We start from the raw sequence: 26653 nt of genomic DNA on the forward strand, positions 1-26653 counted from the left end.
AATGAGGCTGAAACTTTTAGAACCAGGGAAATTAGTCCTCACTCCAGAAATGGAACAGGTACATGTTAGAAAGTTTTGTGTTTACTAATTAAATACATTTAATTGACCTTTACATCTTTTTTTGCTTAACTAAAAAGAAAATGTGCATTATTTAAAGGTACCAAACAGAATGAAAACACAAAAGAACAAAATCCATTTTGATTCAAATCTTGGCAAATATCCAACTTGCAATAACTTGAAGATTTAATATTATTACATGCACAAAAAAATAAAGCCTAATGCTCATCCAAGCATATTTCAATCAAAACTCTCTCTGGGAACCTTCCTACTGACAATACAATTTCGTGCAAAATAAACAATAAGATGCAAAAACTACAGTAAGCAGTTTAGGAAATTACATATCAAATATCTTCCTAAGAGCCTGGGGGTCTTACTGAGCAGAAGTTTTGCCTAAAGGATCTCATTGCATATGCAGATTTAAATAATTTACTTGTTTAAGAATGCTCCTATTCTCTCTTTACTCAAGCACTTCAGCAGTGGGTTGTTGCCAGCAGTCATGCCAAGAGTCAAAGGGGGGAAAAGGTTATTTTTCTAGTTTTCAAAGAAAGTGATATGAAAATAAGTAGCAATCCTAGGATTTGCTGTAAAGCCAGGTAACGATATTATACTCAGTTAAAATCTGTTCTTCATACATGTGGTTTAGAAAATAGGAAAATGAATGCAGCTATGCATATGCACACTTTCACTGAGTATTTTTGTAGGCATAGTTAGTTTCCAACTCAAGTGTTTTCCTATCTCTGCATTATACAGGTGAAGATCCCAGAGAAAGATGCTGTCTAAAGTCAAGAGACCCAGAGAGTATAAGCTCTGGAATGAAAGCATAAAACTTTTAAAGTGTTCTTCTTTTCACCACTTGTCCTGTGTGTATGAATAAGTGTATATCCAATATTAAATGCATGTGTATGTGAGTGGTGGGTGGTCCCAGACTTCCAAGTTATTTAGATTTTGATTAAATTGTATAAATTTCCAGTTCTCTTGTGTACTCACACATTTTCTCCAGTGATTTAGACAATAATAGAATAATAAAATGAAAAGACAGGAACAATAAACTAACCAGATCTCCTCTAAAAGAGGAAATTAACAAAATCAATGTCTACAATGCAAGTTGTATTGAGGCAGCTATTCAGTTTTGTTTTGTTTTGTTTGTTTTTTTAATCTAAGAGTCTAAATAGAAATGGTCTGATTACCCAAATTCTTAAACTTTTAAAGAGGTATTTTTACTTCAGTCCCATTTCTTAAAGAATTTTTCAATTAAACATGTGTTGAAGGGGATACAAAATCACTTTTTTTTTATTACCTCTTTTTCGGATAAAAATGGTCCACAGTGTCTAAAAGCAATTGTTGATAATAAAAGTACGTAATAGGTGTGAGCTTAGTTGGATGTGTTCTTTGTGATTTCCAAACTCTGTTTCACACTTACAGTTTTTCTCTAAAAATCTCAGGCATTCCAAGACATCAACTTTCTTTATATAAAAAAGGCACTGTGGGGCCTCCCCAGTGGCGCAGCGGTTGAGTGCTGGACTGCAAAGCATCCCCCTGCACTGGTTCGATCCCTGGCCACTGGTGAGGGTCCCACATGGTGCTCAGACCTCTCCTGCCGTGTCCGCTGCTTCCCTCAGCAGTGTACTTCATCAGTCTGCCTGTTTTGTTCCCTGCTCTGGCTCTGGTGAATTCTCTCACCCTCCAGTGCTTCTGACTGTACCCAGTGCTTATATAAAACAAGAAAAAGAAAAAAAAAAAGGCATTGTGCCTAGGACAGTGGGGAATTCAAAGTACAAGAAATTGTCATGCCAGCAGTAGAGTTCACATACTTGCTGGGATGAGATGACCTTTTCAGATGATAAGTTAATTTCCAGCTCATGGATGTATCTTATTCAGTAACAAATAAAGGCACAGAGGAAAAGCAGATTCAATAAAGTATGGGAGACACTGTCTTGAGCACTAAGGGGTCAACAGAGGTTTCCGGGGAAGAAAAGGAAACTAGACTTGTGCAGGATAGACTTGAATTAATGAGAAAAGAAATCCTTCATTTGAAAAAAAGCCTGGATGGATGAAAGTCAAATTGTTAATAGTGCTTTCCTCTGGTTTGATTTGTCTAATTATAGTGTTTGAGTGAGAAGAGACTTAAAGTTTGCTTTATATACATCTTCAGCACTGATCTTCTTAATATGTTCTTACCATAAAATATATATTTACATATAAGGAATATAGTGTTAGGGCTTAAAGCTCCCGTGGACGCTTTGAACAAAGCAGCAGGGACTGGATGTCTACCTAACATTGCAGGCATATTAAGGAAAGCATGTAGGAGGGGGTGAGAGGATGGAATGATAAATAGAATTCACACTCAAATTTAAGAAGTATTATATTATGAAATTAGGATTGGAAATTCATTATCTAAAATAAATCACATGATAGTCAATGAGCATTCACTGAGTAATTCATCATTTTTCAACAAATATTTATTTAACATAAATTCTATTACAGGCACTGTTCTTGGGGGGAAAATGCTGAACTTTTTTGCAACATGTATTCCATTGGGGGAGAGGGTATAGCATGCAAATCAATGATGAAATTAGTTTTAAAATTCAGATAGTTGTTTTCTATGATGAAAGTTAAATGAGGGGATGCAAAGGATATGAAATGCGTGATCATTGCTGAATGGGAAAGTTTGTCTGGGGTACCCGGGGGAGGGCTGGCTGGCTACCAGGGGCATGGCGGGAGGTGGGCTGAGTATAACCGCTATGTGGCTGCTGTGCTATTCATGCCACATCATAGGACTGGAAGGCTAGGTACACTGAGCCCTTTGCCTTCTTTTAGACTCATTTCAGCAGAGTTTTCCAGCATGACTCTTGAAGATCTCAGAAAGGCTTTAAAATAAAATTGCAGTTGGTGTGTGTTTTTATCATGAATGGAAGGAATTCCCAGAGCACTGGTTTCACTCAGCAGGCGAATGGCTCTTGTTCCTGCTGCTGTCCTACATGTTGATGTGATGTGGGTGGCAGCCTCAGAACTTACTTCGTATATTTTTACACAGTACAACAAGCCATCCTTCAGCACCTTAGCAAAAACATCCATGTTTGTTCTTTACCTTTTGGGCTTTATTATTTGGAAGCCATGGAGACAACAGTGTACAAGAAGATTTCCAGGAAAACATGCTGCTTTTTTTTTTGCAGATGCCGAAGTTTACTTTGCTCCTTGCACAACAGAAAACAACAACAACAACAACAAAAAAAAAAACCAAAAAAAAAAACCTACAGAAATTCTTTGAGTGAACCTCTATGTGTTCCCATGAAATTTCATGATCTTCTGCATGAAAACTTTCTAAGAACACAAGCAATGATAATGAGAAATCTAAAATGTCTCAGGTAAGATTCACTAATATTTTGGGGATTCAAAAGTTTCCATCATGCCATGCATTAGTAGCTAAGTTATCTCTGTGTCATATTTTACTGTGAAGGAGCAAGAATCATTACTCAAAATTGGAAAACTTAATTGAAATCAAATAGCAAAAATTAGTTTTTTTTCCTTTGTTTAGCTTTTAGCTAATTTCATCTCAAGAAACACTTTCAGACACCCAAGTTGCTATAGTTAACATTTTGTCCTTAGTTTCTGGACTTTACCTTAATCCTTGTGGCAGTGTTTTCAAGAAACAGTGGAAATAGATTTACTCTTTCTAAACTATTAGCTATAATTTTGAGTATTGGCAATGTCATGCTGGTAATCCTGTCTGGGTCTGAAAAATCTGTTGCAGGAGATACAGTTGGTTCCATTTGGTCTCTTGTTGGAGCCATGCTTTCTGCTGTCTGTATTGTTATGATTAATTGAAAAGTAGAGAAAATTAGTTGGACAGTCCAAAGTTCTTTGGTTACGTATGTCTGTTTAATCTGTTGCTCTTACAACCAGGTCTCTTTTCATTGCATTATGATGGATTGGAGTACTTTGAGATTCCTAATAAAGTAGTACTAATGTGCATTGTCTTTAACGGCTTTTTTGGATCAGTTCTCTCAGAGTTCTTGCAGTTTTTCCTCCCTCATCATTGCTAGGCACATTTGCAATAAGCATTACAGGATTTCTGTCCATAACAGCTGTCATGTGCATGCAAAAGGTGCAGTTTTCTTAGTTATGTTTTTGCAAGTGTTGTCCCGATACTATTTTTCCTTTATTATAACTCTTCTAAGTCATTATAATAAGTGGGATCCTGTGATGGGTGGGAATCAGAAGAATTTTTGCCTTTGCATGCAGAAAACATAGAATTTAGAAGATTCCAGAAGAGAGCAAGCAGTATGAGAGTCTCCTTCCTATGCATGGAATTTCTCAGGAGTATGGAAGCTGCTTAACTATTCTCAGTTTTCCTGCTTGACAATGGAACATTATACAATGAAGAGACAATGTCTACTAGTGCAAATGATGAAATGATTTTTTTTTTTTGGGGGGGGTTTGGTTTTTGGGTTTTTTTTTAAAGATTTATTTATTTTATTTATACATGCACTGGGTACAGTCAGAAGCGCGGGAGGGTGAGAGAAATCACCAGAGTCAGAGCGGGAGCCAGAGCGGGAGCCAGAGCAGGCAGAAGGACTGAAGTACACTGCTGAGGGGAGCAGCGGGCGGCAGGAGAGGTCTCTGCGCCATTTGGGACCCTCCTCCTGTGGCCGGGGAGCAGCCGGGGATTGAACCGGCGCTGCAGAGGCTGCGGGCAGCTTTGCAACCCAGCGCTCAACCGCTGCACCACTGGGGAGGCCCGAAATGATTTTAATTAATCAAGGAATAATGCCCTAATAAATCTTTATTTATTTCATTTTTAAAGATTTATTTATTTATATAAGAACTGGGGTACAGGCCAGAAGCACGGGAGGGTGAGAGGATTCACCAGAGACAGGGCAGGGAGCACAACAGGCAGATTGACTGAAATACACTGCTGAGGGGAGCCGCGGGCAAATCAGGAGAGGTCTGCTTGCCATGTGGGTATCTCCACGGCCGGCGAGGATAGAACTGGCACTGCAGAGGCTGCGGACAGCTTCACAGCACTGCGCTCAACCCACTCTGCCACTGGGGAGGCCTCTATCCTAATAATCTATAGATTTTGTTTTCACATATCATTTGTTAAATGTTGGACTATATTGTTAATTGTTTTCAAGAAATGATTTAATATGTAGATCCATGTTTCTTAAAGGTAATGTGCTAAAGTAAGGTGCATGTAACCGGTACAGATTACATTTTTTTAGTTTTGTAGAATATTGCATATCAAATATAGAAAAGATTTATTTCATGTAACAGGTATGTTCATGTAAATTTAGTGGAACTTTAAAAATAATATTTGAGGAAAGATCTAGTTCAGTTACATTACACATATTATATTTTCCTTTCATTGCATTAGGTACATTGTATTTCAAATTTTGACAAGCCATGACAGATTTTTAAAGGGGAAGTATTGTAAAATGAAGAATTAGGTGTTTCTAAAGACTGATTGCTATAAATTTAATTGATAAAAAGCTCTGCTTAATTTAGAGTTTTGAAGAAATATCCTATCTTCAAATAAGTAATTTTCATAATGGAATGATTTCAATTGAAATGATAAAGAAGACTATTAAAATAAAATGCTTATATATATATATATATATATATATATATGTAAAATAAAAGGAATATCTCTCTGAGAGGGTAACATGAACTATAATCACAATGAAGGAAAATGGAGTGACCTGTTCTAAATAAAGTATAGGCACCAACATTAGGTTACACATACGCAGAAATGCAACACAACACTTGAAATCTCAAGGCTTCTCAAAACACCCTAAAAAAGAAAAAAGAAAAAAAAAAACCTGCCTTCCATGATAACCATGTTGGATCTCAAAGGTAAACTACCCTCTTAGTGAACTTTATCCAATCAGCTTATCCAAAGGGGTGAGTAGAGGCAGAAACTAAAATAAACCAGACCAATAATCATATGACACTGTTCCATAGATAAGTCTGTAGTTTTTACATTTATAAACTTAACCTTTATCTCTGTTTGGAGAGACAATCTATAAAGGATTGATCTCTCTCAGATATGAGTAAATAGCCAACTATACTCCAACTAAATATCTTGGAGTCATTTCTTGACAGTGCTAAGAATAAAACAGCCATGCAAATATCAGAAAGAAGAACATTCTGGGCAGATGGAACAGTTTGAGTAAGGACTTTCAGGTGGACTAAATTCAATTGAGATTTTGAAGAATGGAGAGAGAACAATTTGGCTGGGTAGGGTGAAGATCTATCTGTAGTGTAGTTTTGGTTACACAAACATTGATGTGGTACTTTATTAGTCAGCTCACTATCATAACAAAATACAGGGTGTGGGGGGAGGTTGATATCAAAGAAAATCATTTCTCATAATTCTGGCATTTGCAAGTCTGAGATAAGAGTGCCAGATGGTTGGGTTCTGGTAAGGACCGTCTTCTTGGCTGGCGGATTGTTATTTTCTTGCTATGACTGCACAGGGCAGACAGCAAGTCCTAGTCTATTCTTCTTCTTACAAAGATGCCACTTCCATCTCTTACAAAGATGCCACTTCCATCTTTGGGATTCATTTTTCATGATCTTATTTAAAATTAGCTGTATTGTGGGTTAGGGATCCAACATATGAATTTTGGGGGCCACAAACATTCAGTCCATTACAGATGTTTATTAAATTTACATGTGAAGAGACCAAAGTGGAATATTCGCATTTAATGTTTTGGAAGAAGAGCAAAATAAATATGTAGATTTAGGAGTCACAACATGTAGATATTTTTTAAAGCAATGGAACTACATGAGATTGTGGGATGGGGAGAGTGTATATAGGGAAGAGATTGGGATCCACATTCATTTATAAATGTAGCAAGACATTTCTACCTGATAACATATAAACCAACTTTCCAAGTTAAGCGTAAAGTCTTCTTTCTTACATGTCCACTAAAGTTAGCATGAGCACAAAACTTGCCCTCAATTCTTAGGCTTACATTATTTAAGCTAATCATTTTTGTTTAATTAATAGTTAAGTGTATGCTTGCATATTGATTAATGCTAATCAAGCTGCATATTGTGATTTATAAGAAATATGAATTTGGGCATACAGATGATCAAAATATATTTCTCACACATACTGGTCTTCATCCTCAGTTTCTGATTACAGCTACCAAAACACTTGTAATTTCCTACAGATTGAAAGTGATGAAGAGATCTTTAATAAGGTGACATGTAGGGAAGTACCTAAGGATGGGGGGTTGGTTGCCAGAAGAACCAACCTTATGATTAGAAGGTTGGAGCTTCTATTACTATCCCAGACCTCTGGAAAGGAAAAGGTTACTTGAAGTTCAATCAATCATCAATGACTAGTGATTAAGTCAGTTGTACTATGTAATGAGACCTCCATTAAAAATATGAAAGAAAAGAGGGGGCGGAGCAACATGGCGGCGAGGAGACGCTGCCAGTAAGATCTCCCATTAAAAAAAGTGAATAGGGAGGAAAAGCGGCAGGTCCCAGTGAGAACTGGGACACGGAAGATAAACGGGTGACGCCAGCGAACTGCCCGAAGAAGAAACTGGCCATAAAAGAGGACTAGAAGGGAGGGAAGCGCAGAACCCTGCTCCCTTCCCCCGCCCACAGAGGCTGCACTCTCCAACCGGCAGAGAGGAGGAAACAACAAACCAAAACGGCCCACAAGAACAAACGACCCAGCAAGCAGGACTGTGAGTGGAAAGGAACTATTGCAGCCACCACACCCCGTGAACGGGAGCTGAGGCGAATCCTGCAGGATCCGCCGCGGCGGTGAGCGAACGGCTCCGGGCGCCATTAGAGAAGAACAAAGACCCCGGGAGACGCGCACACAGCCCGGGCTGCCGGTAAGCTGGCGCGGGAAAGCGGCGCGCTTGGCGCGCTTGAAAAGCAAGTGCAGACCTGGATCGCGGCTGCCCAGGTCCCCGCGCCTGCGACCTAGGCTTGCGGGGAGACGACCTAGGCTTGCGGGGAGACACACGGAGGTCCTCACTGAGGTGAAGGTCCCTCCCTGAGTGAGCAGGAACCAGGCGCCCAGGCACAGGAGCTGTGCAAAAGGCGCCATTCCCGCGCCACTGAACTGGGCTACAGCCCGCGTCCTGGAACTGAGGGCTTTGAACTGAGACCCGGGGCACGAAAATTCGGGGCGTGGTTTCTCCACGACGGTGGGGCACAAGGCAGACACAGCACCCCAAAGCTGTTGAGGTGTACCCTACCATTCCCGCTCTCTTCTCTGTCCCACGGGGTGGGGGGAGGCGAAAAACAGCCCCCCAAGGACAATAGGAGAGATCTCTGGCGCCACCTAGCGACCAGGAAAAAAAAAAGTCACTAACACCCTATAAAACAGGACATTTCTTAAGACTGCTTGAAAAGGGCAGAAGGTTTCTGGAGGACCCAGTGGCCAGCCGGGAAGTTATTCCACGCCAGGCCCCTTCCGACCAGCAGTCTGAGCCCACAGAGGGAGCAGGCACCCACGTCCGGGGCAGACCGGGTGCGCAGAAGAGTGTGCCTGAAACCAGAGGCGCAGGGACTGCATCCCGCTTCGCCATTTGAGAACAGGGACATTTCTTCAGTAAAAACTGCCTAAAACCAGCAGAAAGCTCCCCAGAAGACAGAGATGGCTCCTGGAAGAGCCAGAGGGGAGCGGAGAAGTTCACCCAAGATGTCAGTCAGTCCGAGCAACACAGTGTCCCAACGCATACGACAAATTAGAAAACAGACAGTAGGGAGTAGAAGAACCACACGCAACCTAACAACTCCTCAGGAAAGAAGCACACCACAAAAAGAAAACCACTCCCCAGATTGCAACGACAGCAACTTGGAAGAACTTCTGAGCCTTCCAGAAAGAGAATTTAAAATTGCCATGATTAAAAAAGTGATAGATCAGAAGAAGGAAATTGAGTCCCTAAAGAGGGAAGTAAGAGAAATGCAGGAGATCAAAGAATTAATGGAGGAACTAAAGAACTCTGGGAAAAGCAATGAAAGCAGAATAGATGAAATGGAAGAACGAATAAGTAATCTTGAAGACACAGAAATAAAAAGAACCAAAACAGAAAAGGAAAGAGAAGTACGAAGGAAAAAGAATGAAGAAAGACTTCGGGAACTATCTGACTCCATGAGGAAAGGAAATATAAGAGTTATAGGAATTCCAGAAGGAGAGGAGAGAGATGTAGGAACAGAGAAAATATTCATGGATATAATTGAAGAGAACTTCCCAAATGAGAAGAAGGAGCTGAAAATTGATATACAAGAAGCAAGAAGAACACCAAACTTCCACGACGAAAGGAAAAACACAGCAAGACACATAATAGTAAAGCTCCCAAGAATCCAGGACAAGGAAAAAATAATGAAGCTGACAAGAGGGAAGAAACAGATAACATTCAAAGGAAAACCAATCAGGCTGACATCAGACTTCTCTGAAGAAACACTACGGGCAAGGAGAGAGTGGAGGGACATAGTCAACAGACTCCAAGAAAACAGATGCCAACCAAGAATACTCTATCCCGCAAAGCTCTCTTTCCTCCATGAAGAAAGAATATGGACCTTCCCAGACAAAGAGAAACTCCGGAATTTCATTGCGACTAAACCCCCACTCCAAAAAATACTACAAGGAATCCTAAAGCCAGAACCTCAGAGGGACGAATAACAACGAAAGAAGACCAAAAAAAAAAAAAAAAGTTATTAATAAAATCAAAGGAAAGACAAACATAATGGCAAATACAGATGCTAACATATCAATATTAACTCTAAATGTAAATGGACTAAACTCTTCAATAAAAAGACACAGAGTTGCAGCCTGGATTAAGAAACAAAACCCAACCTTTTGCTGTCTCCAGGAAACACATTTAGCTACAAAAGATAAAAATAGGCTCAAAGTCAAAGGATGGAAAACAATCCTACAAGCAAATGGGCCAAAAAAGAAAGCAGGAACAGCTATACTTATATCAGATAAAACAGACTTCAAACTCAAAAAAATAAAAAGAGACCCCAATGGTCACTACATTATGATTAAGGGGACAATACTTCAAGAAGAAATAACACTCATTAACATATACTCACCAAACGAAAGAGCACCAAAATATATCAGACAACTGTTGTCTTCTCTGAAAACAGACATCAGAGAAAACACATATGTAGTGGGAGACTTCAACACACCACTATCAACAATGGATAGATCAACAAGACAAAAAATAAGTAAAGAAACTAAAGCTCTAAATAAGGACCTAGAGCATTTGGGCTTAACAGACATCTATAGAACACTAAACCCAAAAAAAACGGAGTACACATTTTTCTCAAGCGCACACGGATCATTCTCCAGGATCGATCACATACTGGGGCACAAGACAAACATCAACAGATACACCAAGATTGAAATCATACCAACCATCTTTTCTGACCACGAAGGCATCAAACTAGAAATAAATCATAAAAAGAAGGCAAGGAACTATCCTACCTCATGGAGATTAAAAGCCACACTACTGGAAGACCACTGGACTAACGAGGAGATCAAAGAAGAAATTAAAAAATTCTTTGAATTGAATGACAAGGAGGACACCAATATCCTAAATGTATGGGATGCAGCAAAAGCAGTAATAAGAGGAAAATATATAGCAATAGAAGCTCACATCAAAAAACAAGAAAGAACTCAAAGAAACAACCTAATCTCGAAGCTCAAAGATCTAGAAAAAGAACAACAAAAAAACCCAGAACCAGTAGAAGAAAAGAAATAATAAAAACCAAAGCAGAAATAAATGAAATTGAAACTAAAAAAACAATCCAAAAGATCAATGAAACCAAGAGCTGGTTCTTTGAAAAAATAAATAAAATAGACAAACCCCTAGCCAGGCTCACAAAGGAAAAAAGGGAGAAAGCACAAATACACAGAATCATAAATGAAAGAGGAGAAATCACAACGGACACAGCAGAAATCAAAAGAATAATCAGTAACTACTATGAACAGTTATATGGAAACAAGTTCAACAATCTAGAGGAGATGGACAAATTCCTACAACTCTACAATCACCCAAAGCTAGATAAAGAAGAAATAGAACACCTAAACAGACCAATTACAAGCAGCGAAATTGAAATGGTAATTAAAAACCTCCCCAAAAACAAAAGCCCAGGACCTGATGGATTTACAAATGAATTCTACCAAACATTCAGAGACGAATTAGTGCCTATCCTTCACAAACTCTTCCAAAAAATTGAGAAGGAAGGGACAATACCAAACACGTTCTATGAAGCCAATATTACACTAATACCAAAACCGAATAAGGACAACACAAAAAAGGAAAACTACAGGCCAATCTCCCTAATGAACACTGATGCAAAAATCCTCAATAAAATTTTAGCTATCAGAATCCAACAATGTATCCATAAGATAATTCACCACGACCAAGTTGGATTCATTCCAGGGGCACAAGGATGGTTTAACATCCGAAAATCAATCAACGTTATCCAACACATCAACAAAAAGAAATATAAAAACCATATGATAATATCAATAGATGCTGAGAAAGCTTTCGACAAAGTGCAACACCCATTCATGATAAAAGCCCTTGAAATTCTTGGGATACAAGGAACATACCTCAACATCATAAAGGCCATCTATGACAAGCCAACAGCCAGTATCATTCTCAATGGTGAAAAGCTGAAAGCAATTCCATTAAGATCTGGAACAAGACAAGGATGTCCACTCTCACCACTGCTTTTCAATATAATACTGGAAGTCCTAGCCAGAGCAATAAGACAAGAGAAAGACATCCAAGGAATCCAAATAGGAAAAGAAGAAGTCAAACTATCACTATTTGCAGATGATATGATAATATACATAGAGAACCCCAAAATCTCCACAGAAAAACTAATTCAACTCATCAGTCAGTTCAGTAAAGTGTCAGGATACAAAATCAACACGCAAAAGTCAGTAGCCTTCCTATACACAAACAATAAATCTGAGGAAGAAGAAATCAAAAAAACCACCCCTTTTATTACTGAAACAAAAAAAATCAAATATTTGGGAATAAATCTAACAAAAGAGGTAAAGGACCTATACAAAGAAAACTATAAACACTGTTAAAAGAAATAGAAGAAGACACAAAGAAATGGAAAGACATCCCCTGCTCATGGATTGGAAGAATAAACATTATTAAAATGACCATCCTACCAAAAGCAATATACAGATTCAATGCTATTCCAATCAAAATCTCAATGGCATTCTTCAAAGAAATAGAACAATTATTGATGAAATTCATATGGAATCACCAAAAACCCGAATAGCCAAAACTCTACTGAAAAAAAAAGAAGGAAATGGAGGCATCACTCTCCCAGACTTCAAACTATACTACAAAGCCATAATCATCAAAACTGCATGGTATTGGAACAAGAACAGACATACAGACCAATGGAATCGAATAGAAAATCCAGAAATAAACCCACAGATTTATGGTCAACTAATCTTTGACAAAGGAGCAAAGACTATGCATTGGAGCAAAGAAAGTTTGTTCAATAAATGGTGCTGGGAAAACTGGGTCGCTACATGCAAAAGAATGAAGCTTGACCACTACCTCACACCATACACAAAAATCAACTCAAAATGGATTAAAGAACTAGACATAAGACCTGAAACCATAAAATACATAGAAGGAAATATAGGCGAAACACTACGGGATTTGCACATCAAAGACATCTTTACAGACACATCACCCACAGCAGTGATAGTGAAGAGAAAGATAAACAGCTGGGACTACATCAAATTAAAGAGCTTCTGCACAGCAAAAGAGACAATAACAAAAACAAAGAGAAACCCCACCAACTGGGAGAACATTTTTGCACCCAACACTAATGATAAAGGACTGATCACAAAAATCTGCAAAGAGCTGATGAGACTCAGCAACAACAAAGAAAATAATCCAGTCAAAAAATGGGCAGAAGAGCTAAAAAGAAACTTCTCTGAAGAGGAAATGCAAATGGCCAACAGACATATGAAAAAATGTTCAACATCACTTGTCATCAGGGAAATGCAAATCAAAACTACCATGAGATACCATCTCACACCAGTGAGAATGGCACATATTAAAAAAACTAGCAACAACAAATGTTGGCGAGGATGTGGAGAAAAAGGAACTCTTGTGCACTGTTGGTGGGAGTGCAAACTGGTCCAACCACTATGGAGAGCTGTGTGGAGATTTCTGGACCTACTAAACATAGAGCTTCCATATGATCCAGCAATTCCACTCCTAGGTATTTACCCAAAGGACACAGAAACATCAATTCCAAAGAGCACCTGCACTCCTATGTTTATAGCAGCACTGTTTACAATAGCTAAGCTTTGGAAACAACCCAAATGCCCAAAAATAGATGACTGGATCAAGAAGATGTGGTACATATATACCATGGAATATTACTCAGCATTCAAAAAAGATAAACACATGCAATTTGCAGCAACATGGATGGCACTGGAAGGGATCATGCTCAGCGAAATAAGCCAAAAAGAAAAAGAAAAATACCGGATGGTCTCACTCATAGCAGGAATCTAGAAAACTTAAATAAGGGACCAGGAAAATGAATATAAGAAAGTGAAAATCAAAATCAACAAAAAACTATGAACCAGAGACACTTTTTGGGGGGTGGGGGGCGGGAGGGGAAGGATTGGGGTCAGAATGGGGCGTTTGCAATTGTATGGGGGAATATAAAAATAAAATTTAATATTAAAAAAAAAAAATAAAAAAATTACAACTAACATATCTCTAAAAAAAAAAAAAAAAAAAAAAAAAAAATCTGAAAGAAGGGCCTCCCCCGGTGGCACAGCAGTTGAGCGCTGGGCTGCAAAGCTGCCTGCAGCTTCTGCAGCGCCAGTTGGATCCCTGGCCACCGGTGAGAGTCCCACATGCATGCAGACCTCTCCTGCAGTGCCCACTGCTCCCCTCAGCAGTGTACTTCGTCAGTCCGCCTGTTCTATTCCCTGCTCTGGTTCTGGTGAATTCTCTCACCCTCCCGCGCTTCTGACTGTACCCAGTGCTTGTATAAATAAATAAACAAACAAACAAACAAATAAATAAATAAATAAATCTTTGGGAAAAAAAATCCAAAAGGAAGGCTTTGGAGAGCTTTCAGATTGGCAAACACATGGAGATATGGGGGAGAATGGCAGGCCTGGAGAAGTCATGGAAATTCATTTTCTCTGAACTTGTCCTATGGACATCTTTCACCTGGCTATTCCTGAGTTATATCCTTTGTAATAAATCAGTGATCTAGTGAGTAAATGGTCTTGAGTTCTGTGAATTGCTCTAGGAAATTAATCAAACCTGAGGATGAGTTCCTGAGAATATTTGACTTATATAGCTAGTCAGTCAGAAACAAGGTAGCAACGTGGACTTAAAATTGGCATATAAAATCTATGGAGGAGGTCATGGGAAACTCCAGTCTGTAACCCATTGGTCAGATGCACAAGTAACAACCTGGGCTTCAGCCTAACACCTAAAATGGAGGGCAATCCTGGGAGACTAATGCTAGTTGGTTTATATGTTCCCATACCTATCAAACGGGAGTAATAATACCTAGCTCCTGGAATTAATCTGAGAATTAAATAAAATAATGACTGTGTGTAAGGATTAAGCAAATGAGTGGTACATAGTAATCAATAAGTACTATTGATTATTTTGTTAAAGTCAGAGAAATGGCAATAAGCACAATCAAGAATTAAAGCATTTGGACTTAAGCAATTGGATAAAACATTTAGTATCTTCAAAGTCCTGTATTGAATTTTAAAACATTTTGCGCATTTTTATTTCTCCCCCATAAAAATCTGTTTTTGTTGACATGAAATTATTTTCCAACACATGAAGGGACATATTGGTCTTCAAGAAGACTCTGACTGACACATTGCTTAAAATTCTATTTTGCCTATAATTGCATTCATCAAAAATGAGGTACTCTGATGTAAAGAAACCCATATTGCAGTCTTAATATTGTTGGTTAATGTTAACTTAACATTCATGTTTGTGAAATACACCTTTAATCTTCAAGAGAAAAGAATGAAAAGATCCTAATGTTTGCTATAGTTGCCCCTGATTTCCAATAATGGACTATTTCCTCAATAGTTTTTCAAAAGGGGATGCTCCCATCCATTTATATGAACTCTTGGGATCTGAGTCTGAGTGACCTTTATCGGTCAGCCATCCTCAATCTAGGGATATGTTCTACAAATACAAACTGTCCCCAGGGGAGAAAAATTAGATTCACATCTAAGCTGGAGAGTTCAGGAAATGGTGTGAAGAGTTTCATATATAGAGGACAATGCATTTAAGGTTGTGTACAAGAAAACACACAATTTTTCTTTTGAGACTCCCATGTTTAAATTATTTTATTAGCAATGTTTTTGCTTTTGTTTTTAATTTTTTGCTAATCATGAGTTGATACTTGCCTGAGTTTCTGGTCAACACAACATTTCTCATTTTATTCAGGCTTATGCCAGTAATTTGATGCTATTTTATGCAAGGCAAAGACACCTCACAAAATTTAAGTATGAGCAACTTTTTCTTATTTACCTGAAAAAGTGATTGTTGTTGTTTTGATTATACAGAGAACTTGTGGATCTTTATCACTTAGTGCAATAAACCTAAAAAACTAGATAATAATTACTGACCAGGAATGAAGCTTTCCTCTCAGTTCCTTGGGCAGTGTTTGAGAGATTGGTCAAAGGATCAGGCAAAACCCACCTCTTGTATGCCCTAATGTCAACGAATACCAATTTTATTTTATAGTATTTTACTATCTGTCATTGCACTTAGCATAGAATTGCAAGTACCTATTGACTGATTAAACCAATTTTGAGTGGTTAACTTGCAGATAGCCCAAAGGGAAAAGCACAAAAACCAACAAAACAGGGGAAAAAAATCAGGTTATTTTACCTTCAGAGTCCTTGGATGCTTTGTAATATAGAGAACAACACTCTTCAGTCAGTCCTTTTCTTATTTCAAGATTCCATATAGGTTGCTATTGTTTCTGCCCCCAACACACAATTTGTAATCAGCAGAATATAAAGCAGTTGGTTGTTCCTAGTAATTGGCAGTTTGAGACTGACATCTTGATGGCTTTTTCCCTGAGTCATTAATTATAGCGTAAAGGAGCAAAATCTCACACACTCCTTCAGATGAATATGAGTAGTTTTCTAGTAATAAGGGAGAACAGAAGCAACTCTCATTCCTATAAGAACTGATGAATTGTGTACATATTCAGTCCAACTTGGTCTCTTCATCTAAAACTTTGAAAGTGTGACCCAAGGAGGAATTGCAAGGACAAGAACTGAAAAGAACATGTGACTTAGTGTCAACATGACTTCAACAGGAGAAGGCAACTTCACTTAAAATTAGTCTCATGCAGAGAAAAAGAAAATATCAGTTGGGGGGTAAAAAGCTGTGACAATGGTTCTACCCATGTTAACGTTAATTTCTCAATTCTGGAACAATCAGAAACAGAAAGTATCCCCACGTCAACTGCACAGTTCATTGTCCTTCTTGGGCTATGAGTCCCATGACTGTCCAGACCCAGCTTTGGAAAATGATTGCTGTTCTCAGCATCAACCTCAACATTTGGAGGTGTGATTTGATGATGTTCCTTGATAATTCATTTTAACATTATCATCTGCAAATATCTTAAACTACTCAAGTTTATTATATATTTACCTTAAACACCAGAGATTGTGACATTTAGCTATTTCTTAATGGGCAAACAGATTTTCTCCATATAGTTTGTTAATCCGTAAACTTTTTTTTTTAAGATTTATTTATTTATACGAGCACTGGGTACAATCAGAAGCGTGGGAGGGTGAGAGGATTCACCAGAGCCAGAGTGGAGAACAGAACAGGCAGACTGATGACGTACACTGCTGAGGGGAGCAGTGGGCGGCAGGAGAGGTCTGAGCGCCATGTGGGACCCTCGCCTGGTGGCACGGGATCGAGCCAGTGCTGCAGAGGCTGCAGGCAGCTTCATAACCCAGTGCTCAACCGCTGCGCCACTGGGGAGGCCCTAATCCTTAAACTTTATTTTAGTCTAATAATAATGCAATCAGGTTATTTCCCAAGTTACATATTTCACTATTACATGGCTAGACTCTAATTTCAACTAGCACAGCTTCATGATTTAATATAAGTTTGAAATATCTATTGTGCTTCTAGGTTTCTTTCCAGGGTCAAGGCAAAAAAGGTGGGGTGTGGAGTGAGGGATAAAGAATTTCTTCCTCCTACTCTGACCAGAATATTCTTATTTTCAGTATTCTACATAATAAGCTATGTATACCTGAAAACTAAAAATTAGATAACCATTCACCTGCAAAGCTACAGAATTTTATCTTTCGTTTATTAATGCATTCATTTATTTGATAAATATTAATTGATTGTTTTTTCCAAGATACTACTTATATTCAAGCAAACAATATAAAATAAATGATTAACCCTTTCTTTCTGAGTCCTTCTTTTGCCCACTCCAAGAGAAGGCCCCTTGTTTTGTTCTGAACAGCTTGTTTTACATTCCTTTCTAAAAACATCTTAGTAGTACTGCAATAATTTATTTCTTATTCTCCATATTGTAATATGAGTTTGTTGAGGGCAAAGACTTTGACATTTTTCTTTGTATCTGTAATATCCGGAACTGTGGAAGAGCCTAATAGGTGTGTAAATCAAGGTGCCAATTGAATTTGATCTAATCTGAGCTGAAGACCTCAAAAGATGATGTAAATTTCACTCAAAATAGGTAATCAAGTGGGAAAAATACATCCCTAATCACATGGAGATTGTATATTCTCTTCACAAAAGACTGTGTGAAAGACAATTATTATATCTTTGAAATAGTAACCTGCCGCCACTTAGTTAAAGACCCAATTACCTGAGTGATGGATTTATTCTTTTCTTCATTCTTTAATCAAATATTCATTTACAAATCTACTATATACATAGTCAGTGTGGGGTTACAAAGATGAACAAATTTTGGTATATTTTCTTGATATACATATAAATGAAAAAAAAAAAAAAAAACTACATGGAGAGAGTCAAATTGCAGCTCAAGATAGAACATAACTGGCCAACTCATTCTAAGGAAAGAATGTTCTGGAGGCTAGTTGAGAAGACTGACTACCTGAGAACAGAGGCTTTGATCATAAAGTGATGTCGGAGGGAGTCCTTTAGGAATAGTTAAGATTTGGAGAACCACACGTCTTTGTGTGCATGAGCCCATACAGAATGAGGTGACACAGACGCAGCCTAGACAGAATGGGAGATGCAGAGGATGCAGTCAATCTTACAATAAGCACAAGACGATCCAGTCAGGCAGAGGCTTCATGAATCTGGTTCCTCCATCTCTTGATGACATCACTTCCCCTTGTGCTTGATTTAATCTCACATTTGTTCATCATGGCCCTGATTTAATCTCACATTTGTTCATCATGGCCGCTGCTAGTGCTGGCATTCACACAAGGAAAAAATTGCCTAATGACACATTTCTCAGACTGTATCCCCATCATTCAGTGCTGTAGACCTGTACTATACTTTGGGTTATTACTGTCTCAAATGTTACTCACTGAAAAATATGGAACAACAAACAATGCACATCAAGAATTCCCAGGTAGTTGTGCTTCCCCAAACAACAACAAAGAAAACATGAGCACTTTGCTTCTACAATAAGAAAAAAGAAAAAAAAAAACACGTGAAAACATATGTGGAAGTCATTAAACATTGATGTGGGTTAGCAGAGGATGATTTTTTTTTTTTTTTTTTTTTTTTTTTGGTTGAATGCTCACCTTCCTAGCCTGGAGGCAAGAAAATGGAACTTCAAAGGTCTTTTCATATAATTCCAAAGCATTGCAACTGAAAAGTTGTTACTCTTACCCCAGGCTTTCTGGTAGTCATGCACCTATTTTTGTGACTTCTCATCTGATGAGAGCCCCAGATACTAGAACTAGAAATGAGATTTAGGGTAGATTCATCTTGCAAGATTCTCAGAACCCTTAGAACCATAGTGAGCTTCTCTTTGGTTTTGATAATTTCTACCCCATCACTTGAATCCAAGGCTATGCGTGTTGATCCTTTTGTTCTAATCCAAGTGACCAGCTACATTGCCCTGGCATGTTTTTTACTCCCTCTCTAGCTGGGAACACAGAGCAATTTGGAAACCAAATACTGGAGGATCAACTTCTTTGCTCTCTAAAGAGGGGAGCGATTCTCAACTCAGCATTTGAGACTCTGGAAATGACTGACCTTGGAGACTGAAGTTGGGCCACAAGGAATTGTCATGATTATTCCCTCTTCCCTTGAGTTGTTATTTTGAGAAGTCCCCACTTGCAGACTGAAATGGCAGTGAGCCCAAATCAGGAACGATTTGGGGAAACATTTGTATCCTTGAGAGGTCTATACTATTCTCTGTTCCTAATTCCTGTGTCAAAGTTCCTCAGTCTGTTTGAAGAGACAACACAGAACAAAACAAAGCAGTAACCTACAATTTGTTTTTTCTTTTTTACTCATTTAGTTTTAATACTAAAATCAACACTTTCCTGTGTGTTTATTTGTATATTCTCTCCTTTTGTTATCTTTTGATATTTACAAGTGGGGACATCTGAATGACCTGGGGAGGGGGATGAGCAAATTTGACATTTGGAGGTTTTAGCCATCTTTTGTCCCCTGCATCTAATAAACATCAGTTGCGAATTCAAACTCAGAGGTAAATGTTTAAAATGTTAATGACTCAGATATTTTGCATTTTGAATACATAGATCAAATCCTTAAAGAATGGAAGCCTCCACAGGTGCATCGTAAACATCACTGAAATTATGCTCCACTGTTTTTACAACCAGACAGAGTGGGCAATCTGCTTATTTTTCAGGTGGAAGGATTAATGCTTTTGAAGCTCTGTCAGCCCTGGAATATATATCTAAGCAGACAGTATTCGCCTGCCTGGATTTCACCCCTAGAGGTTCATTCTGATCCCACAGAAGGATGGTAGTTTAGGATGGCTTGTTTAGTTATTTGAGGTCATTTGTCTATTACTGGTCAAAAGACGAAGATTCCCAAAACTTCAGACCAAATAAAGAGGAAACAGTCCTTTGTATATAAAAACAAAAACTATTATGGGCTAGATTTTAGGACAATTTGACTTTTTAATTTTTTTCTTTCAAATCCAAAGCTATTCCTTCCCCCTCCTTCCTCTTCCCCTTTTTTTCTTTATCTTTACATATGTTTCATTTTTAAAAAATCCTTTCCTTGTCATCTTGTAATCTAGCACTTTCAGGGTGAAGTGGTAAAACAGCATCTAACTCTCTGGGAAATAAACCAACCAGCCTGATTTGTGTTGCCACATTGCTGATTTCCATGGTGTAAATATTCCCATCATGGTTAATTTGACATGTGCAAATTTGTGAGCAGGATCCAGGAAACCACTAATTAACTTTCTCCTCCTGCTCCCCCACCACGACATACAAACATACATAACCTAGAAAACCACTCATCCACAAGACAAGGAGGAAAATAGAGAAAAAAAAATTCTACAACTGAAGAATATAATCAAGAATTCCTCCACTTACTGAAGTGTCATTTTGGTCTCCTGATATTTGAAGTTTGGGACTAGTAATGTTCTACCTCTTTTGCTATATAGTTGGCGGGAAAACTCAGATCTCAGCTGGATTCTCACATTTTTTTCCTTCTAAGAAAATATGAGCCCTAGGGAAGAGGAGAAATCTGAGGAGTTTATGTGTATGTTTTCATTAGTTGCTTTGAGATTCAGAACTTCGTTCTATTGCCACTTTTAAAATTTTTTTTTTTTCTCTTTAAGTCAGCAGGGAACTGGAGGGATGAGCCCAGGACTTGGTTTCAGCCCTGGGGCACAACATCATAAGATTTAAATAATGTCTTATAGGTTTTCATACCATTTTTTTTTTTTTGGTCCCCCCAGAGAGTTCTAAGCATGTTGAAATGTGCAAGTTTTTCTCCCGGTATTCATTTCCCACTGGCTTTCTATCCTTTTAATATTTTCTCCTTTCAAAATCTCTTCTCTTTCATTCCTTTCCCTTCTGTTTCCTCTTTTCATTCCCTCTCTTGCCCAAGTCTTCTTTACGATCACCCTTTTCCATGGATTTCTTCAGTTCTCTTTCCAACTCTCCTTCCACTTCTGATGTCATATTTAAAAAACCTTCACCCAAGCATCTTAAACAACATCATCAGACAATATTTCATCATCACAAAACATTAACATATTTTGGATTGAGGGAAAAGTTCATCAACATATGTAATGAGAATAACCCAAATGGGACGTGAAGGCTTGGAAGAAAATGGAGCAGTCAGCAAAAAACTTAAGCAAATGTTGCAGTCAGAGACTATCTAACTGTGGTTATTAATAAGCTTGCTCACGGTATAGCTCTGTGTCTTCTTTCCAGCCCAAGGCTATAATGTGTTCCACTCTCTTCAGCTGTGTGTAACCATGGTACAAATTTTGTCATATGAAATGTGGGTCATAGCAACATTATTTCAAGACAAATGTTTTAAGGACAGAGTCCACGACCATCTACAATGTTCAAGGTGATGAAATATCAGTTGTCTGTGTCCCAGGGTAAAGATAAAGCAGGGCAGAACCTCCAAAAGTTTTGTGGGCTCCAGAAGACTTGTGGTGGAAATGTAACATGAGCAAGAACATAAATTTATTTCAGGATTTTGAGACTTGAAGGTTGTTTGTAACACAATGTATAACATAGCCTGCTCTGAAGAGTTTGGTAACCAAAAGGAGAAAACATAAAATAAGCTATTGGCTTCCAGAGAGAAAAGTGTAGATGCTCAAGAGAAATTGAAAAATGAGGTTAAATGATTGGCTCTTCAAGGAAGATTTCCCCAAGAGTATAAAATTGTAGCTGAAACAAATCCTGTGTTTTGGATGAACGCAGAAAGCTCTAATTCCTGTTGTCCATACATATGACATATTTAAGGTCCAGCAGATACTTCACAGCATTTGTAAATGTTGCTGCAGCTAGCCAAGAGGAAAATGTGCCTTGTCAAAAGTGTTCCCATCCATGATTTGAAAATTGTTGCTAGAGCCAACCAAAGGCCTGTGCCAATCTAAGAGGTAAGAGAATGCATTACTTTCTTATGATGTGGCATAAACAATATTCTATTGCCCATTGTCATAATTTATTGATTAAAAATTTTATCTATTTGAGACTAAAGTCAACTTCAGAGTTTTACTTCATTAAAATTAATAAAATATACTAGGAAGAGTGTCAATCATGAAATAAGAAAAAGTGAGCACTTACTCAAATTCTGTCACTAAATAATTATTTTAGGTAAACAAATTTGAGTTTCATTTTTTCTCATCTGTAGAATGAGGGCTAGTCTTTTAGACCACATTCAGATTGAACATCCCTTGATAACATGTGCAGAAGTCATCACTTACAAGAAATGCTACTAATTGATCAGTAAAATATTTGCCATTTGCTAGAAGAAAGACAGTCTTATTAGTGTCCAGTCACGGGCATGCAGAACTCTGAAGGGAATGTGCTTTTAGGCCATTTTCTAGATAACAGGTGATCTCACCACACTCAATTCCATGGATATGGCTAGAAGTGATGCACTTGAATGAGAAACTAGAGACTTTATTACTTATATCAGTAGCAGAAGTGAGAATATCAGCATCTCTTGTGCTGATTCCTTGAGTTCCAGTTCCCACAGGGTGCTGTAAAGAGGGTCAAATGACCCCCACACATGCAGTAGGCTGCATTTTAGGAAGAAAAATCCCTTAGCTTAAGGAAGCCAAGTCTTTTATAATAGACAGTAAGCAAGTCTGCCCTTAGTCCCACTGGAAGACATTATCTTTATTTCACTGGGAAGGCAAAGGCAGTAAGCAAACCTGTTCTTTGTTCTGGAGGAAGAATAATCCAGTTCTGTTTTCCAAAGCAGTGTCAATAAAAACAACTTGAAAAAACAATTGAGAACAAAGCCAATCTATGTGTTAGCTCATGGGACATGCACATATGTAAAACCCAGGAAAAATCAACCCCCCCCCCCTACAAATAACCCATTGCTTTCATATCATGGTGGCTCCTGGAAAACTTTCTCAAGAGTAAGTTACCCAATCAACCACTTTGATTAATCAGAAAGATAGACACTTGGGTCAATTCTGTTCAATTTATCTCATATAGCATTTATTTTTTTATTTAAATTTTATTTTTATATTCCCCATACAATTACAACCCCCTTATTTTGACCCTAAGCCCTCCTTTCCCCACCCCCACCCCCCATGGAGTGTCTCTGGTTCATAGTTATTTGTTGATTTTGATATTTTCTTTCTTATAGTTATTCTTTTTCCTGGTTACTTATTTAAGTTTTCTAGATCCCTGCTATGAGTGAGACCATCTGGTATTTTTCTTTTTCTTTCTGGCTTATTTCGCTGAGCATGATCCCTTCCAGCTCCATCCATGTTGCTGCAAATTGCATGTGTTTATCTTTTTTGAATGCTGAGTAATATTCCATGGTGTATATGTACCACATCTTCTTGATCCAGTCATCTATTTTTGGGCATTTGGGTTGTTTCCAAAGCTTAGCTATTGTAAATAGTGCTGCTATAAACATAGGGGTGCAGGTGTTCTTTGGAATTGATGTTTCTGTGTCCTTTGGGTAAATACCTAGGAGTGGAATTGCTGGCTCATATGGAAGCTCTATGTTTAGTAGGTCCAGAAATCTCCACACAGCTCTCCATAGTGGTTGGGCCAGTTTGCACTCCCACTAACAGTGCAGGAGAGTTCCTTTTTCTCCACAACCTCACCAACATTTGTTGTTGCTAGTTTTTTTAATATGTGCCATTCTCACTGGTGTAAGATGGTATCCATGGTAGTTTTGATTTGCATTTCCCTGATTGCAAGTGATGTTGAACATTTTTTCATATGCCTGTCGACCATTTGCATTTCCTCTTCAGAGAAGTTTCTTTTTAGCTCTTCTACCCATTTTTTGACTGGATTATTTTCTTTGTTGTTGCTGAGTCTCATCAGCTCTTTGCAGATTTTTGTGATCATTCCTTTATCATTAGTGTTGTGTGCAAAGATATTCTCCCAGTTGGTGGGGTTTCTCTTTGTTTTTGTTATTGTCTCTTTTTCTGTGCAGAAGCTCTTTAATTTGATGTAGTCCCAGCTGTTTATCTTTGCCTTCACTATCACTGCTTTGGGTGATGTGTCTGTAAAGATGTCTTTGATGTGCATATCATGTAGTGTTTCACCTATATTTCCTTCTATGTATTTTATGGTTTCAGGTCTTATGTCTAGTTCTTTAATCCATTTTGAGTTGGTTTTTGTGCATGGTGCTAGGTAGTAGTCAAGCTTCATTCTTTTGCATGTAACGACCCAGTTTTCCTAGCACCATTTATTGAACAAACTTTCTTTGCTCCAATGCATATTCTTTGCTCCTTTGTCAAAGATTAGTTGACCATAAATCTGCAGGTTTATTCCTGGATTTTCTGTTCGATTCCATTCATATAGCGTTTAATGCAAGAATCCAACAGGATTCCAAGTAGCTAGATGGTGTCAACCTGAAGTATTTTGCCTCAACTGTATTCCCAAGTTCTTTTCCCAACCACCTGAAGGAAGACCTGTCCACTTGCCCTAAGGTGTTAATGCAAGTGCAGGAGATATGTTAGTGATCACACAGGTTCTTGGCCTAAAAGGAGGACATGGATGACAATTTTGTCATCTACAATCATGCCCCAGGAGTTGATGCTGAAATGAATGCTTCATTGTGCCTGGGTGCTGTCACAAGATATCACGTCCAGCAAAGGGAATGACAGATTTTGCACCACCTTTTTTATTAGATGATCCTCATCTATGTATGAATATGTAGGTACATATGTATAACAATATAAAGAATAGTTATCTCTAGTGAGTTAATAACTTTATATGAGATTTCTAACCTGTATCTGATTACTAAGTTGCTAGAACAATGCCAAATTAAAACATTTTAAATGATATATTCCATTTCCTTTCTAAATACTATAAAAATTTTTGCTGTCAAGGCTACTAAGTAAATGTCTTAGTCCTTTTTAGTCCCAAGGTTGCTTTATTAATAAAAAAAAGGGAGATGTCATGGTGGGCAATCACTATTTGTAGGTAAAGAAATATTTTCTTACCTGGTGTGCAAATAAGCATCTCTCTTCTAAGTAAATTACTGCCATATGCTTGCCATTGTTTCTGAAATTCTCTCCATTAGATAGAAATTCATTTATATCTATTGATGTCAATCTATCCACACATATATGTATATGTATATTTGCACACACATGCATATATAGAAATATACATATACACACATATGTTTGTTTGGTTATGTCTCTATCAATGGAAGGAGAGATTCCTATTCAATGCAAATATCCTTAAAAAGAGAAATACTCAGTGTTTATCATCCACACACTTTCAAATAAAAACTATTAACTTTTTCCAGGGTGAGAGAACCCATTTAAAAGAAACCTCTTAGGAAATGAGACCGACAATATATCAATTTTGAAGAGAAGAATAGAAAGGTAAATGTATAGTAGACAGAAGTAAAATGAAGGATGTCATGGGGTAGGGAGGAGGATAGTGAAAACTGCAGTTTAAGGACTCTAGGCATCAAGCAACTCCCTTTCCTTCCCCACCCAAAAAAAAATAGGGGGAAAAAAGACATTGTGTAGATCAGAGTGTGTCAAAATTTCTATTTTGTCCAACAGTGCTCTTTTAGGATGTAAGAACTTGCTAATGATTGGAGCCTGGAAACAGAGTTTATTCTGTGATGGAGTGTATCATTAAAGCATACTGGCTTCTGGTATTTCAGAACAATGTTGACCCAAGTCCAATAAGATCCATCAACAGCCCATCTCTGCTGACTCATTTAGCCACAAAAAGAGTTGCACAAATCAATTCAAAATAAAAATGTGGGGAAGGTACAAAAACTAAAGGAGAATTGAAATAGAGATCATATAAGACTGTAGCACCTTTAAACATAAAAATAAAAAGGAGGGGAAGAGAGGGAAGGGAAGAAAAAGGAAACAGAAAATAAAAATGTTTATACATCATTTTAGGATGAATCTCTAAGCCCAATACCCTTGTACCATGTACAATGTGCAAATGATACAACTTTTCCTCTCTGGAAATGATGGATGATGGCAAAATTGTGAAATCTGGAAATGGTTTCCCCACCAGGGCCTGAATACCTGGCTCCTGCGTCTCACACCCACAGCCCATACTGTATATCACAGACATTACATGCAGGGCTCAGCTGTCAGCCCGTGTTGACACTATACAGCAAAGACTGTTCAATGGACAGATTTTCACTGGGATTATGCCTAACTCAATCGTTAGTTACTCACCCTTCATGGCTTATCTGCTTTAATTTGTTTATCTTGTTTGGTCATTAGTTTTGTTTAGATTTTGTATTCATTATTCTGTATTGTATCTCTGACATTTCAGTTTCTGAGGTGATTGTTTACCATATACATTGATTCTCCCAGGTCCTCAAATATTCCACAATCGATGCTAACAAGATAGTAACTACGAATAGTCATTATTTGGCTATTTTGGGACACATCCTCCATC

At 38.0% G+C, this 26653-nt stretch overlaps 1 pseudogene; it reads left to right on the forward strand.

Annotated features, from left to right (window-relative positions):
- The first annotated feature begins 2695 nt into the window (after positions 1-2695).
- Positions 2696-19269, forward strand: LOC119242789 (solute carrier family 35 member F5-like; annotated as a pseudogene).
- The last annotated feature ends 7384 nt before the right edge of the window (positions 19270-26653 follow it).

Source organism: Talpa occidentalis, unplaced genomic scaffold (genome assembly GCF_014898055.3).
Source record: "Talpa occidentalis isolate TD23 unplaced genomic scaffold, MPIMG_talOcc4v2.1 talOcc4.13, whole genome shotgun sequence".
In the NCBI taxonomy this organism is placed as follows: domain Eukaryota; kingdom Metazoa; phylum Chordata; class Mammalia; order Eulipotyphla; family Talpidae; genus Talpa; species Talpa occidentalis.